The sequence below is a fragment of the Sus scrofa genome, chromosome 3 (assembly GCF_000003025.6).
Source record: "Sus scrofa isolate TJ Tabasco breed Duroc chromosome 3, Sscrofa11.1, whole genome shotgun sequence".
Taxonomy (NCBI): domain Eukaryota; kingdom Metazoa; phylum Chordata; class Mammalia; order Artiodactyla; family Suidae; genus Sus; species Sus scrofa.
Window position 1 is genome coordinate 45,794,554 of NC_010445.4, and position 18,997 is coordinate 45,813,550.

An 18,997-nucleotide genomic window follows, 5' to 3' on the forward strand; every position below is an offset into this window, starting at 1 on the left:
CCACACATGCGACCCACACATGCGCAGCCTGAGAGCCAGCCCAGGGGGTAGGAGGGAGGGAGGGAGCTGTGGTTTACTGGGCTCAAGGAGATGGGAGATGTGAGTCCTTGACTCCGCCTTCCTTTACCAGCCCTGTGGCCTTGGACAAGCTGCTTCCCTCCTCTCTCAGGAAGTTGTGAGGTAGGTAAACTTCCTTTGTAAACTGCTAAGTGCTGCCTGAGTGGGAGGTGGCATGGGGAGCTGGCCTTCCAGCCAATGATGACCTTGGTTGGACAAGCAGGGTGGTCCTGCGGGGGAGGCTGGCATCGGGGCTGCAGGCTGGGCCCTTATCATTTGTATCCCCTTCCAAGCCCAGCACCCAGGCTGGGCTGAGTGTGAGTCCACCCAGGATCCTTGCCCTGGCCAGGACGCAGGTTTGGAGCCCGCGGAGGCTCTTTCAGTTTGCATTTTAAGAAGGGTTATTGCGAAGACCAGACGGGTCTGATGACTTTGGGAAGCAAATCAATGAGGAAGGAAGGAGAGAGTGTATCGCAGGCCCGAGGGAGGAGCATGAGCGCCCCAGAAACGCCTGCTCAGTGGTGAGGCCCTGAGTGGGTTGTGGGATCTGCAGTGGCCAACCGGCCAGTGCTCTCACTGCTTGGCTGTGAGACAGAGGCTCAGAGAGGCGTGGCCACTTGAATTCCTCACAAGGGCCCTACTTCAGCGCTGCCTCCCCTGCAGCGAGGCCCCTTGGTCAAGGTCATAGTGATGGTCGATAACATTCCTGGCCAGCAGTCAAGGTCTCGGAGCCCTGGGAGGCTGCCCAACACTGGGGGGTTTCTGCTTTGCGGCCCCTCCCAGATAGCATGCTTGTTTGGTGCCCTGGTTGTGCAGCAGCCCAGCTGGCAGCTCTGTGAGGGGCAGGCAATGGAGGGAGGGAGCATGACGTCCTTCGCAGGGGTGCTCTCCAGGGGGGCCCCACTCTGGTCTGACCTCACCCTCTCCATGCAGGAGTCCCATCCACAGAATGTCACATGGCCATCCAGGGTCTGCTTACGATCCTTCCGGGGACAGGGAACTCACTGTTTATGGAGCAGCTGATCCCAGTATTTCCAGGTGGATCTGGAGAAGATGCAATTGGATCTTCAGTGCTGGGCAAGTGCTGGGCCATGGAGGGGCCCAGGTCATGTTGCCCTCCTTGCCCCCCATTGTGGACAGTCCTTCTCATTAGAAAGTGCATGGTTGTGACTCAAAGCCAGAGACTCCCAGGCTTTGGAAATGTCTTCAGGCTGCCCCCTGGAGCTGTGCAGAGCAAGTCTTGTCCTGTGTCTTTGAAAGTATCTAAAGAGGGAGTTCCCTGGTGGCCTAGCGGTTAAGGATTCAGTATTGTTGCTGATGTGGCATGGGTTCGATTCCCTGGCCTGGGAATTTCTGCATGCCATTGGAGTGGAAAAAAAGTATCAAGAAAACCATCACGTTGTCCTTCAGCCTCCTCTTCCCAGTCCCCTCATCTCTCCCAGACCTCCCACCATCCTGGTTGCTGAGACCAGCTCAGCAGGTGAGGGCTGAAGAACGGGTGCTGTGAAACTTAAGAAAAAGTTAGCACTGGAGTTCCCGTCATGGCTCAGAGATTAATGAATCCAACTAGGAACCATGAGGCTGCAGGTTTGATTCCTGGCCTTGCTCAGTGGGTTAAGGTTCCAGAGTTACCATGAGCTATGGTGTAGGTCTCAGATGTGGCTTGGATCCCACGTTGCTGTGGCTCTGGTGTAGGCCAGCAGTTATAGCTGTGACTAGACCCCTAGCCTGGGAATCTCCATATGCTGTGGGTGCGGCCATAGAAAAGACAAAAAAAGAAAAGAAAAGAAAAGAAAAAGTTAACATAAAACAAGACACAGAGACATTTATCTTAATTAAAGGTGAGAACTGGGGGACTCAAGATCTCAGGAACCAAGAGCGCTGCCTCAAGAAACCACACTGCTTTTATTGTGCTCTTTAGGATAACATCAAGTGAGGAGGGGGTTGTAGGTGCAGGATATAGTTATAGTTCTTTTATTATTTTAAAAGTCACATAGCTGGTAGATGGTTAAGCTTTTATTCTGACCTTTAGGCATTTAACAATCATTAGCACTTGAGGAAGCTTGGCATTAGCTGTCTAGGCATAGCTTCCAGAGAATCATCCTTGTGCTTCTACAAACGATGTGCCTTTCTTTTGTAACCCAGCCTAGGTTTGCACCTCGTTCTCCTTGCTGATGCATATTCTGCTAACAACCTCTCATAAACCCCCTGGGGCCATGAGGTTCCTCTTTCTCTTATTTTAATAGGACATATCATGCTGTGCAAACGGCGTGCCAATCTGCACAGGTCGGGCATGCCTAGACCAATGCATTATGTCCTCATTCAGCTGACCACATGAATAACTTATGCCTTTAGGTCTTTGTTCTTAAGCTTAAGTCATTTACCAGCACTGCAACTGTTTTTCAAGCAGGAATATGGGGTAAAGCAAAGCAGGACACGATGGAGTTTTCAGCATAGAAAATAGAAGCAATGAAGCTAAGAACAGATTGTAGAAACATATCTCCCCACCCCTGGTAGAGTCCTCGGGGAAGAGTGAATCACTGTTGGTCACAGTTGGCTGTACCTGCCCCTGGATGGGGCCTCTGAATCTGGCTGAATCAAGGTATAGCCATGTTACTTGCTTTGGCCAACGATACGTGAACAGAAACATATATTCCTTTCAGCAGAAGCTTTAAGGGCCAGACTATGGTTTGGATGTATCTTTTCCCGCTGCTACCAGAGACGGAGAATGTTCTACATGAAGGCTACTTGGTCAGATAGAGTCCCAGGGCAAAGATGACATGAGTCAGAACCACAGCTCACCCACAGTGGATGCGGAGCTCTGGAGATTTGGGGATCTTTTGCTACTGCAATCAAAGGCTGCCTATCCTGACTGATAGCCACTCATTTGCTAATGTCTTCTAGAAAGTGGGATCTCCAGGCTCAAGGGGGCATGAGCAGTGTGGAGCAGGATGGGATGCCCTCCCTGAGGAGGGATGATGGAAACATCTGTTAATTTCACCTCACTTGCAGCAGCCGCAGGTGTGCTCCTAATGGCCTTGAATGAAACCCATTCCTCGTGAACATGAACAGCTAGGGAACCGGGACTTTCTCATTCCCTGTGTAAGCAAAGGAGCACCTGCACCTGCAGGGATCCCTTGCCCTTCACTTGGCATTCGCTTTCACCGTACTAACTCTCAGCCATCTCCCTCTCCTGCTGGGTTAATTTTTTGAACATTCTATTATGAAACTTTCAAACATGCCACAAAGTTGAATGAATTGTACAGTAAACACCTATATACTCACCACCTGGATTCTACAATTGACATTTTACTATGCTTGCTGTATCACTTATCTCTCCATGCATCATTCTACCTAGCTGTCAATCCATCTTTTGAGGACTTTCAAAGGAAGTTGTAGGCATCAGTAAGCATCTCCCATGTCCCCCTCACCTCCCACCCTCCCATTTCAGCCTGCATACATTGACTAGGGTTCAATATTTATTTATTTTTTTAAGATGCATACAATGAGATGCACAAGCCACACATTTTCAGAAATACAAACACCTGTGTAACCCAACCTGCTTTCGAGACAGAGAACAACTTCATTACCCCGGAAAGCTCCACCACGCACTTTCCCAGACAATGTCCATCTCAGTCCTCTAGAGGCAAACACTGTTCAAATCAATTGAATCTTACAGAGTCAGACTTTAAAAAAAAATCAGCATCACATTTTTGAGATTCACCCACATTGGTGCCTATATCTCTCATTTGTTTCTTTTTGTCCTTGAATAGTGTTCGGTTGTATGATTAGAACACAGTGTGTTTAGCTTTTGTCCTCTTGATGGCTACCTGGGCTGTTTCCAGGTGTTGGCTATTCTACACGAACCTGCTAGGAATCTTTGTGTAATGAGGCTTTCTGTGGACATACATCTTCATTTCTTTTGAGTAAATATTTAATATTAGAATTGCTGGCTCATAGGGAGGTATACATTTAATTTGATTTGATGAGAAACTAAGAAATCTTTTCCCAAGGTGGCAATGTTTGAGTGGACCCACTATTCCACACTCTTGAGTTAATTTTGAATCTGGATCCCATGATTCAGTGAGCTCACCATCCTTTCCAACCAGTGTGATCTTTGATGTTGGTTAATATGCATACTATGGCCCATCCAACTCACTGCCTAGATTTTTGGGCAGGATGGACCCCCATGGCTGAGTATCAGAGATGCACTCTGTGAATAATTCATTGTTCAGTCATCTATGAAAACACACCATTCATACAGTCTTTCAAATCCCAGGCCTGCCACTTATCAGGCCTGACATTCTACTATGCTATAACACAGGTGCTATAACCTGTGTTTATCACCTCCAGGAAATCTAGAGAGTTTGTCTAATTGAGACATGCTGTGCTTCTAACATCCTTCTTCCGATGCCGGTCAGATATTAAAGTGGGAAAGGGGACCACTGCTTCCTTCTAGAAGAGCCTGCAGATGCTGTTTTCAGCTCTTATAAATAAAGCTGTTGAATAATTTAAGGATCTTGCTAGAGATAAAATTTAAGCTTATCTTGTATTCAGGTTCCAGAGTCCCATCTTTGAAAACAGGTACAAATTTTCCCATCACTTATCTGCTGGCACCTTTCACATCTCCCTGACTTTTCAGAGGTCACTGGCAGTGAGTGCTTGATCATGTCTGCAGGTTTCTGTAGCTCCTAAGGCCTGGTGGAGGGACAGAGAAGAGGGAGGCTAACCATGGACGCTATTGAACGTGTTTGCACTCCCTGTCTGTCTTATACATCAACCATCTCATCTCAAGTGGTCATTAACATCTTCCTCTTCAGTAAGGAAACTGAGCTCCACAGAGGTCAAGTAATTGTCTAAGGTCATAGGGCTAATAAGTGGCAGGCCTGGGATTTGAAGGACTGTATGACCCCAGCGTTTTCCTACATACTCTTTTATTTTTAAATTGAATTAGGAGTTCCCATCGTGACATAGCGAAAATGAATCCGACTGGGAACCATGAGGTTGTGGGTTTGATCCCTGGCCTTGTTCAGTGGGTTAAGGATCTGGCATTGCCGTGAGCTATGGTGTAGGTCTCAGATGCGGCTCAGATCCTGCATTGCTGTGGCTCTGGCGTAGACCAGCAGCTGTAGCTCTGATTAGACCCCTAGCCTGGGAACATCCATATGCTGCAGGTGCGGCCCTAAAAAGACAAAAGACAAAAATAAGTAAATAAATAAATTGGGGTGTAGTTGATGTACAATGTTGTGTTAATTTCTGCTGTACAGCAAAGTGATTCAGTTAAAATATCTATTGTCTTTTTTTCCTATTCTTTTCCGTTATTATTTTTTCTATTCTTTTCCATTATGGTTTATCACAGGATATTGAATATATTTCTCTGTGCTTTATAGTAGGACCTTGTTGTTTGTGCATGCTGTATGTAATTTGTATCTGCTAACCCCAAACTCCCACTCCATGCCTCCCCCACCCCCAACCCCTTTGGCAACTACAAGTCTGTTCTCTATGTTTGAGAGTCTGTTTCTGTTCTGTAGATAGGTTCATTGGGGCCGTATTTTAGATTCCACATATAAGTGATTCATATGGTATTTGTTGTTTTCTTTCTAAACTACTTCACTTAGTATGATAATCTCTAGGTCAATCCATGTGGCTGCAGATGGCATTACTTTTATTTTTTATGGCTGAGCACTAGTCCATTGTGAGTATATAACACATGCTTATCCTTTCATCTATCGATGGATGTTTAGGTTATTTTCTTGTCTCGGCTACTGTGAATAGTGCTGCTATGAATATTGGGGTGCATGTATTTTTTTGAATTAGAGTTTTGTCTGGATACATGCCCAGGAATGGGACTGCTGGATCATAGGGCAACTCTGTTTTTAGCGTACAAGTGTTCCCTTTTCTCCATACCCTCTCCAGCATTTATTTCCTATATATGCTTAAGAGTCCTTTGGTGGCTTTGCGTACCAGTTGTGAACTTCAAACCTGTGTTTCTGGAGAGGAGGCCCTGTCCCAGAGGAGCAGCAAGAAAGCTTTTGCACCATGAGGAGCAGTGCCTGGGTGGGCCCCGACCTGACCGAGGTCAGCAGGGGATGTGAGGCTTGGAAGTGAGCTTTCTCTTTGTTGCTGATGCATCTATTGCCTGTGCCCTCACAGCGGGGGGCAGGGGGGAGGCGGGCAGGGGGGCAGGAAAGTGGAAACAAATGCCTAAGCTTGCCAGTCAATAAGTGGGGCAAATGGGATCCAAACCCATTCTCTCTACTCCAAAGCACCCATTGAACTCATTTTGGCCAGGTGTTCTACCCTTGATGTGAGTTCTTTAGGGTCATGGCAAGCCCAGCTGTCTGACAACTGGCCCTGTAATCAGCCTCATTGTGAATATGATGGGCTTACCTGAGATGCTTTGGGGAAGGGGCGGAGGGGATGACCCGGTTCTGGAAGATAAGCTTGCTCAAGCTTGTCAGTCACCACCACCCTGCAAACAGGGCTGACTGAGGCCTCTTCACTTCCAAATTTCTGAGGAGAGGTGGAGCTTGGGAAGGTAGGATTGAACCATGATGAGCATTGATTTTGGGAAAGTGACCTTGCACATCCAGAAGGACAGGCCCCCAGGTACCCAGGAGGACAAATGGCCTTTGTAGGTAGCATGGCCAAGGGCCTGGGACAGGAAGGAAGAAGGTTTATACGCATTTGGGGACAGATGTTTGAAGAGTTTGGCCAGATTGCCTATTCAGGTGGAGAACTGTGGCTTTAGTGGTCAAAGCCTGGCATATAACAGGCGCTTAATAAAACACAATTGTGTAAGACAAGACCGAGATGTTTATTATTTATTTATCACATTCATTTATTATATTTCTTGGAAGGAAAGGTGCAGCACATGAGGATCCAGTCACCAGAGAAGGTCCTGTGGTCCGGCTATGATGCCTTTGTGGAATTAGCTGTTAGTGAAGCTATTGGCCCTGAGAAATGGGTTTAGAGGGTTTAACTTAAGAGACTGGGGATGAAAGAGCAGGCCTATTTGGAGCCTTGATGGAAACGGAGGACATGTGGTGCATGTGTCTTGAAGGATGAGCAGGGTTTGGCACAAAGAGTATAGCCTGTCCCTCTGGCTTCCAGGAAGGTCCTGTAGGCTCCTTCAATTTTGGGGCACATGAGCCTCACTGAGGATGCTTGAGCCCGTCTTCCAATCTGAGAGATAGCCATGGGCACATGGACTGAGCAAGGCCAGGGGGACCCAAACCCTAGAGCCCAGTTCTGTGTGATGCCTGATAGCCCCCCAGAGCTGGAAGGACAGGCGCCTGGTCCCATGAGCAGGAGCCCAGAGGCAGAGTGGTTTGGGCATGCACACTGGGCCTGGGCACTGGGGTTCTAGTCCAGGCTTCATTGTGCCTTCTGAGCATTCACAGACCCTTCTGGTCCTTTGGGACCTCAGCTGTGAGATGGGGATGAGGAAGCCAATCCCTGACCAGCCCCATTCACAGTGCTAGTGGGAGGGTGAAGAGAGATAATAGATACAGCTCTGGTTGGATGTAGAAGGCTATAAAAGATCATTGTTCCCTTTCCATAGCAACAAGGATTGGTGAACGCAAAGGCAGATTGAAATAAATTATCCAAACTGAAAAGCATGGCGGATAAAAATTTTAAGTGTTTTCTTTAAAACTATATGAAAGCTATGGATACACACCCAAAGTCTGAATTCATTTAGATTCTGGGTGTGTATCCATAGCTGTCCTATGGTTTTAAAGAAATGAGTTCAGTTACAGAGAGGATCAAACCCTCCCAGGAGAGAGGAGACTGGCAGCTGCTTTGGTGCCGCCTAGTAGGGGTGGCTGCCCAAAGAGGCTAGAGGAGGGGCGGGCCTGACACAGGTAGAGGGACTCCCCTGGGAAAGGAGAAAATGGCGAAAGTACCAACAACCAGCTGAACTTGTGTAGTAGATTAGCATCTGAAGGAGCCCACAGTAGAGAGCTACCCCCACCTAGCTGGCCTGCCACTGTTCCCCCATGGGGGTTTGGCTAAAGAAGCATCAATTGAGGGCAGGGCTGGGAAGCAGAAAGAGAGAGAAGGAAGGAGAGAGAGAGGAAGAGAGCACTTAGATCCAAAGCCCTGGGATCTAATCATAGGACGACAGGATACTCTTCCTCCTTGGACACCTCACCACCACATAACTAAAGTTTTATTTAATATAGGGCCTTTCCCTCAATACATCATGTCTGGCTCTCAAGAAAAAAAAAATTATAAGGCCTACCAAAAGGCAAAAAACACAGTTTTAAAAAATTGAAGTAGAGGAGTTCCCGTCGTGGCTCAGTGGTTAATGAATCCGACTAGGTATCTTGAGGTTGCGGGTTCGATCCCTGGCCTTGCTCAGTGGGTTAAGGATCCGGCGTTGCCATGAGCTGTGGTGTAGGTCACAGACTCGGCTCGGATCCCACATTGCTGTGGCTGTGGCGTAGGCTGGTGGCTACAGCTCCAATTTGACCCCTAGCCTGGGAACCTCCATATGCCGTGGGAGCGGCCCTAGAAAAGGCAAAAAGACACACACACACACACAAATTGAAGTAGAAAGACAAATATCATATGATATCACTTATAATTGGAATCTAATATACAGCACAAGTGAAACTTTCCACAGAAAAGAAAATCACGGACTTGCAGAATAGACTTGTGGTTGCCCTGGGGGAGGGAGAGGGGGAGGGAGTGGGATGGATTGGGAGCTTGGGGTTAACGGATGCAAACTATTGCTTTTGGAATGGATTAACAATGAGATCCTGCTATGTAGCACTGAGAACTATGTCCAGATACTTACATCGCAACACGACAATGGGAGGAAAAATTATGTATACATGTATGTGTAAGTTGGTCCTCATGCTGTACAGTGGGAAAAAATTTTTAAATAAAAATAAAAAACTGAAGTATAGTTAATTTTCAATGTTGTGATAGTTTCAAGGGTAAAGCAAAGTGATTAAGAGTCTGAAAAAGAGTTTTGTATATACGCATATGTACACATACATATGTACACATGCTCTTTTCCTGACTCTTTTCCATTATAGGTTATTATAAGATATTGAATATAGTGCCCGATGCTATAAGTAGGTCCTTGTTGTTTAGCTATTTTATATATAGTTATGTGTATGTGTTTTTCCCAAACTCCTCATTTATCCCTCCCTCTCCTTCTCCTCTTCCCTTTGGTACTCAGAAATTTGTTTTCTATGTCTGTGAGTCTATTTGTTTTGTAAATAAGTTCATTTGTATTATTTTTTTAGAATTCGACATATAAGTGATATCATGTGATATTTGTCTTTGGCTTATTTCACTTAATACAGTAATCTCAGGTCCATCCATGTTGCTGCAAATGGCATTATTTCATTCTTTTTTTTATGGCTGAAAAGTATTCCGTTATAGAAATATACCACATCTTCTTTATCCACTCTTCTGTCAGTGTACACTTAGGTTGCTTCCGTGTCTTGGCTATTATAAACTGTGCTGCTATGAACATTGGGGTACAGGTACCTTTTTGCATTAGAGTTTTCTTTGGATATATGCCAGGAGAAAAAAACAGTTTTGAAGAAACAGAGCAAGTATCAGAACCAGACTCAGATACAGGAGGGATGTTTGAATTATTGGATCAGAAATTTAAAACAACAATAATTAAAATACCAAGGGCTCTAATGGATAAAGTAGACAGCATACAAGAACAATGGGCAATATAAGCAGATAGATATAAATTCTAAGAAAAAGTCAAAAAGAAATGCTAGAGATAAAAAAACAAACAAACAAACAAACAAAAAAAACACCATAACAGGAACGAAGAATGCCTTTATGGACTCATTCATAGACATAGCTGAGAATCTCTGAGCTTGAGGGTATGTCAAGAGAAATTTCCAAAATAGAAAACCAAAGAGCAAAAAGACTAAAAAATGGTACAGAATACCTAAGAACTCCAGGACAAGGACGAAAGGTGTAATATACATGTAATGGGCATACCAGAAGGAAAAGAAAGGAAAGGAAAGGAAAAAGAAGAAATGTTTGAAGCAAAAATGATTGAGAATTTCTCAAAATTACTATCAGACACCAAACCACAGAGGCAGGAAACTCGTCTTGATTTAGGCTGCTATAACAAAATACCGCAGACAGGACTGGGGGTTATAGCAATGCAAATTTATTTCTCATAGCTCTGGAGGCTGGAAGTCTGAGATCAGGGTGTTAGCATGATCAGGTACTGTGCCTGGTGAGAGCCTGCTTTCCAACTCATAAATGGCTACATTCTCACTTGTAATCTCACATAGTGAGAAGAGTAAGGATGTTTTTCTTTTTTTCTTTTATGGCCACACCCGTGGCATGTGGAATTTTCCAGGCCAGGACTTGAATCAGAGCTGCAGCTGGGGTCTATGCCACAGCCTTGGCAACACCAGACCCAAGCCACATCTGTGACCTACACTGCACGCAACTCATGGCAACCCACTGAGCTAGGCCAGAGATCAAACCTGCGTCCTCACAGAGACAATGTCAAGTCCTTAAACCACTAGCTGCAGTGGGAACTCTTTTCCTTTTATCAGGACACTAATCCCATTCACGAGAGCTCTGCCCTCATGATAATCACCTCTGACAGACCCCACCACATTGGGCATTAGATTTCAACATATGAATTCTGGGGAAATACAAACATTCAGACCATAGCACCCAGATAACAACAAATAGAATAAATGTCCCAAAAAAACCCACAAAAAACCACACCTGGGCACATCATATTCAGATGTAGAAAATCAAAGATAAAAAAAATTCTGGAAAGAAGCCAGAGGGGGAAAAAAGCTTACCTATAGAAGAGTAAAGATAAAAACTATGGGAGTTCCTGTCATGGCTCAGTGGTTAATGAATCAGACTAGGAACCATGAGGTTGTGGGTTCGATCCCTGGCCTCGCTCAGTGGGTTAAGGATCTGGCTTTGCCGTGAGCTGTGGTGGAGGTCGCAGACGTGGCTCGGATCCCATGTTGCTGTAGCTCTGGAGTAGGTCAGCAGCCACAGCTCCGATTAGACCCCTAGCCTGGGATTCTCCACATGGCCACGGGAGCAGCCCTAGAAAAGGCAAAAAAACACCAAAAAAAAAAAAAAAAAAAAAAAAAAAGATAAAAATTATGTCTGAAGTCTCCTCAGAAATCAGACAAGCAAAGAAAGCAGAGTGAAGTATTTTTAAAGTGTTGAGAGGAAAAAAACCCATCAACCTGGAATTCTGTGCTCTGTGAAATTATCCTTCAAATGTGAAGGAGAAAGAGAGACTTTCTCAGACAAACAAAAATTGAAGGAATTTGTTGCCAGGAGATTGTCTTGTAAGAAATGTTAAAAGAAAATCCTTTAGAGAGAAGAAAAACAATATAGGTTGGAAACTTGGATCTACATAAAGAAAAGAAGGACTAATGAAGGTAAAATAAAATATTTCTCTTTTTCTTAAATGATCTAACAGATAAGTTTGTTCAAAATAATAACAAAAACAAAGCATTCAATTATGTACATATGTAACATACACATTATATGTGTGTATATATATTTATGTATAAGTGAAATGAATGGCAGCAATGATACACGGAAGGGAGGGAGGAATTAGGATTATTTTTATTATTATGAAGTACTCACACTGCCCATGAAGTGGTATAGTAGTATTTGAAAGTGGACTTGGATTAGGTGTAAATGTATATTGCAAACTCTAAAACAACCACTAAAAAAGGTAAAAAAAAAATATATATATATATATATATAACTGATATGCTAAGAAAGAGAAGAGGAATCAAAAAAATACTCAAAACCACAGAAGGCAAAAAAGTGTGGAAAAAAAAGAATTACCAAGAACAAGGCAACAAATAGAAAACAATAAAAAATATGGTAAATTTTTTTTTCTAGGGCTGCACCCATGGCATATGGAGGTTCCCAGGCTAGGGGGTCTAGTCAGAGCTATAGCTGCTAGCCTACACCAGAGCCACAGCAATGCAGGATCCGAGCCATGTCTGCCACCTACACCACAGCTCATGGCAACGCCAGATCCTTAACCCACTGAGCGAGGCCAGGGATTGAACCTGCAACCTCATGGTTCCTAGTCAGATTTGTTAACCACTGAGCCATGACAGGAACTCCAAATATGGTAAATATTGATCCAACTATACCATTGATCACTTTAAATATCAAGTAAAAGACAACAATTGTCAGAGTGGATTAAAAACCAGGACTTAACTATATATTGTCTACAACAAATTCACTTTTTTTTTTTTTTTTTTTTGGCCACCAGGGACATATGCAGTTCCCAGGCCCAGGATCAGATCTGAGCAGCAGTTGCAACCTAAGCCACAACTGCAGCAATGCTGGATCCTTAACCCACTGTGCTGGGTCAGGGATCAAACCTGTGTTCCATGGCTCCCAATCACCACCAATCCTGTTGCACCACAGGGGGAGCTCCTAAATCCACTTTAAGTATAACGACACATATAGATGAAAAGTAAATACATGGAGAAAGATATACCATGCTTATACTAAGAGAAAATGGTTTAGCCATATCAATTTTAAGATAGCAGATTTCAGAGCAAGGAAAGTTATTAAGGATAAAGGGGGGCATAATGACAAATCAGTCAATCCTCCAAGAAACAGTAATCCTTGGAGTTACCACTGGGCTCAGTGGTAAGAAACCCAACCAGTATCCATGAGGATGCGGGTTTGATCCCTGGCCCTGCTCAATGAATTGAGGATCTGGCATTGCTGTGAGCTGCAGTATAGGTCACAGACAAGGTTCGGATCCCTCATTGCTGTGGCTGTGGCTTGGGTCAGCAGCTTCAGCTCCAATTCCACCCCTAGCCTGGGAATTTCCATACACCACACATGCGGCCCTAAAAAAGCAAAACAAAAACAAAACAAAAATGAAAGAACAATCCTTAATATGTATGAATATATATGTCTTAACAACAGAGAATCAGAATTATGTGAGGCAAAATCTGATAGAACTGCAAGAAGGAATAGGTGAATACCCTATTAAAGTCAGAGGCTTCAACACGCCTCTGTCAGAAATGGACACACCCATCAGGCAGAAACTATATAGACGGCTTCCTTAAATAACAGAAGAATACATAACTCTTGTCAAGCTCACATGGGGGTGTTCTCGCTGTGGCACAATGGGATCAGTGGCAACCCTGACCTGGCATAGTGGGTTAAAGGACCCAGTGTTGCCACAGCTACAGCATACATAGGTCACAACTGTGCCTTGGATCTGATGCCTGGCCTGGGAACTCCATATGCTGCCAGGTAGCCAAAAAAAGAAAAAAAAAAAAGAGCTCACATGGAATATTCACAGAGACAAATCACATTCTGGGCCATAAACTTACCTTAACAAATTTAAAAAATAGAAATCTTGCAAATATCTGCTCTCAGATCAAAATTGAATTAAACTGGAAATCAATAACAAAAAGCCAACTGGAAAAATCCCCAAACACTTGGAGAATAAACAACACACTTCTAGGAGTTCTTGTAGTGGCTCAATAGAAACGAATCTGACCAGTATCCATGAGGACGTGGGTTCAATCCCTGGCCTCGTGCAGTGGGTTAAGAATCCGGCATTGCTGCGAGCTGTGGTGTAGGTCACAGACACGGCTCAGATATGGTGTTGCTGTGGCTGTGGTGTAGGCCAGCAGCTGCAGCTCCGCCAGCAGCTGCAACTCTGATTTGACCCCACGTGCTGCAGGTGCAGCCCCAAAAAGAATAAAACAGGAGTTCCTGTCATGGCTCAGTGGTTAACAAATCCGACTAGGAACCATGAGTTTGCGGGTTTGATCCCTGGCCTTGCTCAGTGGGTTAAGGATCTGGCGTTGCCATGAGCTGTGGTGTAGGTCATAGACTCAGCTCGGATCCCGCATTGCTGTGGCTCTGGCGTAGGCTGGTGGCTACAGCTCCGATTAGACCCCTAGCCTGGGAACCTCCATGTGCCACGGGAGCAGCCCTAGAAAAGGCAAAAAGACAAAAAAAAAAAAAAAAATTTTGTAAAAAAAAAAAAAAAGATTAAAATAAAATCAAAGCCTTCTAAACAATACGTAGGTCAAAGAAAAAAATCTCAAGACAAATTTTAAAATATTTTGAACTAAATAAAAATTAAAATAAACATATCAGAATTTGTGTGATGCAGTGAAAGCAGAGTTTGGAGGAAATTTATAGCATTGAATGTATATATTAGAAAAGAAGATGTAAAATCAATCATTTATATCAAACTGTAGGAAAGTAGGGGAAAAAAAAGAGTAAATTAAATCCAAAGTAAGCTGAAGGAAAAAATAATAAAAATTAGAAGAGAAATAATGAAATTGTAATGAAGAAATAAATAAATTTTAAAAAATCAAAATCTGGTGGTATTGTACATTGGTGCAACCACTGTGGGAAGCAGTATCAAGATTCCTCAGAAAACTAAACATAGAACTACCATGTGATCCAGCAATCCCACTCCTGGGCATCTATCCAGAGAAAACCACAACTCGCAAAGACACATGTACTCCGATGTTCATTGCAGCACTATTTACAATAGCCAAGACATGGAAACAACCTAAATGTCCATTGACAGAGGAGTGGATCCAGAAGATGTGGTACATATACACAATGGAATATTACTCAGCCATTAAAAAGAACTAAGTACCGGCATTCTTAGCAACATGAATGGACCTAGAAACTGTCATGCTGAGTGAAGTCAGCTGTACAATGAGATGCCAACATCAAATGCTTTCACGGACATGTGGAATCTGAAAGAAGGACAGATTGAACTTCTTTGCAGAACAGATGCTGACGCACAGACATTGAAAGACTTATGGTCTCCAGAGGAGACAGTTTGGGGGGTGAGGGGATGTGCTTGGGCTGTGGGATGGAAATCCTGTGAAATCAGATTGTTATGATCATTATACAACTACAGATGTGATAAATTCATCTGAGTAATAAAAAAAGTAAAAAAGAGAACTCATGAGGTTATAAATAAGCTATTTTATATCTTTTTTATTTGACTCTACATGTAAGTGATATCATATGATATATTTGTCTTTGACTTACTTCACTCAGTATGATAAACTCTAGGTCCATCCATGTTGCTGCAAATGGCATTATTTCATTCTTTTTTATTCATGAAGTTATAAATGTGGTAATATAAATATTACCATAAAAGAGAGAAGATGCTGAGAGACAACTGATAGCACCTGCTACAATGTTAAGAAAAACAATTGTCCTCATCTGAATAATATAATATGATTACATTTATGGAATAAAAAATTTTGTGTATAAAAAAAAATCAAAAGCTGGTCCTTTGAAAATTGTAAATAAAATTGATAAGCTTGTCTTGGCTATTGTGAATAGTGCTGCAATGAACATATAGGTGCATGTTTCTTTTTCAAGGAAAGTTTTGTCTGGATATATGCCCAAGAGTGGGATTACTGGGTCATATGGTAGTTCTATATTTAGTTTTCTAAGGTCCCTCCATACTGTTTGCCATAGTGGTTGTACCAATTTACATTCCCACCAAGAGTGCAGGAGGGTCCCTCTTTCTCCACACTCTCTCCAGCATTTGTTATTTGTGGACTTATTAATGATGGCCATTCTGACTGGTGTGAGGTGGTGTCTCATGGTAGTTTTGATTTGCATTTCTCTAATAATCAGGGATGTGGAGGATTTTTTCATGTGCTTGTTGGCCATCTGTATATCTTTGGAGAAATATCTATTCAGGTCTTCTGCCCATTTTTCAATTGGGTTGTTGGTTTTTTTGCTGTTGAGTTGTATAAGTTGTTTGTATATTTTAGAGATTAAGCCCTTATTAGTTGAATTATTTGAAACTCTTTTCTCCCATTCCATAGGTTGTCTTCCTTTTTTTATTGTTCCCTTTGCATGCAAAAGCTTGTCAGTTTGATTAGGTTCCATTGGTTTATTTTTACTTTTATTTCTGTTGCTTTGGGAGACTGATCTGAGAATACATTTGTAAGGTTGATGTCAGAGAATGTTTTTCCTATGTTCTCTTCTTAGAGTTTTATGGTGTCTTGACTTATGTTTAAGTCTTTAAGTCAATTTGAGTTTATTTTTGTGCATGGTGTGTTTCATTGACTCACATGTGGCTGTCCAGTTTTCCCAGCACCATTTTCTGAAAAGACTGTCTTTTTCCCATTTTATATATTTTATATATAAATATCCCACTTTATATTCAATATCTTTATATTGACCCAGACCATAGGTGTAATTAATCTTGACCCAGACACCTATGGTCAAGATTAATTTACCATAGGTGTCTGGGTTTATTCCTGGGTTCTCTATTCTGTTCCATCGGTCTGTATGTCTGTTTTGGTACCAGTACCACACTCTCTTGATTACTGCCCCTTCACCACTTCTTTTCAACATCATGCTGGAAGTCCTAGCTAATGTAATAGGACAAGAAAAAGAAAACGTATACTGAGTAGAAAGGGAGAAATAAAACTTTGTTCACAGGTGACATAATTGTATGTAAAAAAAATCTGAAAGAATTAACAAAAACAGAAAACTCCTAAAACTAATTAATTATTATAGAAAAGTTGTAGGATAGAAGGTTAATGTGCAAAAATCAATTGATTTCCTGTATATCAGCAATGAACAAGGGGAATTTAAATTAAATATAAAATACTGGAGTTCCCACTGTAATGCAGCAGGCTAAGGATCCTGTGTTGTCTGTGTGGCAGCCCAGGTTCAATTCCCAGCCTGGTGCAATGAGTTAAGGATTCGACGTTGCCACAGGTGTGGCATAGGTCACAGAGGAGTCTGGGATTGGCTCGCTGGCCCAGGAATTTCTATTCATGTGGCCAAAAAAGGAGAAAAAATAAAATACAATACCACTTATATTAATACCCCACCAAAGGAAATATTTAGGTATAAACTAAAAAGTATGTACAAGATATATACAAGGAAAAATACAAAACGCTAATGAAAGATGTCAAAAAGTAAATAAATGGAGAGATGTTCCATGTTCATGACTAAGAGGATACTGTCAAGATGTCAGTTCTTCCCAATGTGATCTGTAGATTCAATGCAATCCCAATTAAAATCCCAGCAAATTATTTTGTGGCTATTAACCAACTGATTCTAAAGTTTATGTGGAGAAGCAAAAGACCTAGAATGGCCAATACAACACCAAAGAAGAAGAACACAGTTGGAAGACTGACAAGGACCTGACTTCAAGACTTACTATAAAGCCACCACAATCAACATGGTATGATGTTGGTGAAGGAATAGAAAAAATAGATCAATGGAATAAAATAGAAAACCCAGAAATAAGCCCACACAGTTATACCCAACTGATATGTGACAAAAGGAGCAAAGTTAATGATAATGGAGAAAAGACAGTCTTTTCAACAAATGGTGCTGGATCAATTGGACAGCTGCATGGAAGAGAATGAATCTGTGTTTAAGACACAGATCTTACATCTTCCATAAAAATTAGAATGGATCAAAGACCTAAATATAAAATGCAAAATGATAACATTCCTTGAAGATAATATAGTAGAAATTCTAGATAACCTTGGGTGTAGCAATGGCTTTTTAGATATAACACAAAGACATGCTTCTATGAAAGAACTATTTGATAAACTAGACAATTAAAAAAAATTTTTTTTGTCTTTTTGTCTTTTAGGGCTGCACCTGTGGCACATGGAGGTTCCCAGGCTAGGGGTTGAATCGGAGCTATAGCTTCTGGACTACACCAGAGCCACAGCAATGCAGGGTCCAAGCCATGTCTTCGAACTACATCACAACTCACAGCAACACTGGATCCCTAACCCACTGAGTGAAGCCAGGGATCCAACCCGCAACTCATGGTTCCTAATCAGATTCTCCTCCGCTGCACCACAGTGGGAAATCCAAGGCAATTAAAATTAAAAACATCTGCTTGGTGAAAGACACTGACAAGAGAATGAGACAAGCCACACATTGGGAGAAAATATTTGCAAAGACATGTCTGATAAAGGATTGTTATCCAAAATATGCAAAGTACTCTTGAAATCCAATAAGAAAATGAACAACTCAATTTAATAAAATGGGCAAAATAAACCTAAACAGATACCTCATCAAAGGAGATATACATGTGACAAATAAGCATATGAAAATATTCTCAACATCATGTCATTAAGGTACTGTAAATTGAAACAACAGCAAGATACTACCACATACCTATTAGAATGGCCAAAATTCAAAATGCTGACAACACCAAATGCTGGTGAGAATGTTGGAAAATAGGAACCATCATTCATTCTTGGTGGAAATGCAAAATGGCACAGCCACTTTGGAAGACCCTTTGGCAGTTTCTCACAAAATTAAACATATTCTTACCATAAAATCCAGCCACTGTACCCCTTGGCTTTTACCCAAATGAGCTGAAAAATTATGTGCACATAAAAACTTGCACATGAATGTTTATAGCAGCTCTATTAAGATTGCTGAGACTTGGAAGCAAACCAGATGTCATTCAGTAGGTGAATGGATAAATAAACTGCTACACCCAGACAGTGGAATATTATTCAGTGCTAAAGAGAAATGAGCTATCCAGCTTTCAAAAGACATGGAAAAATCTCAAACACATTAAGTGAAAGAAGCCAACGGCTACACACTGTATGATTCCAACTATATGATATTCTGGAAAAGGCAAAACTCTGAAGACAGTAGAAAGATCAGCAGTTGCCAGGGCTTGGGGGTGGATAATTAACAGAGAACAGAAGATTTTTAGGGTAGTGAAATTACTCAGTGATACTCTTATCACTACAATGATGCTACAGTTGTGGATACATGTCATTTTACATTTGTCCAAATCCGTAGAATGTACAACATCAAGGGTGATGCCTAATGTAAACTATAGACTTTGGGTGACAGTGGTGTGTCTGTGTGGGTTTATTGATTTTTAAAAATGTATCACTTTGGAAATTAATTAATGAAAGAC